Source organism: Cicer arietinum, chromosome 4 (genome assembly GCF_000331145.2).
Source record: "Cicer arietinum cultivar CDC Frontier isolate Library 1 chromosome 4, Cicar.CDCFrontier_v2.0, whole genome shotgun sequence".
Lineage (NCBI taxonomy): Eukaryota > Viridiplantae > Streptophyta > Magnoliopsida > Fabales > Fabaceae > Cicer > Cicer arietinum.
Window position 1 is genome coordinate 22,348,372 of NC_021163.2, and position 227 is coordinate 22,348,598.

Below are 227 nucleotides of genomic sequence, written 5' to 3' on the forward strand. Positions count from 1 at the left end.
GATGGGAATGTAGATGGGAATGCTTGACTGGAGCTATGTTAGGAGGATCTCACGGGGCGCGTGGAGATCACTCAGGGTGTATAGCTATAGTTTTTTGTAGAATGATCAAATTAGGATGACATAGAAGGAAGATATGTCTTTCTTTCGGTTTACGTTATTTTGAACTGGAAAACTGTACCTTTACTAATATTGTCAGTATGACATCTTATTTGAATGGGTTCTATGTA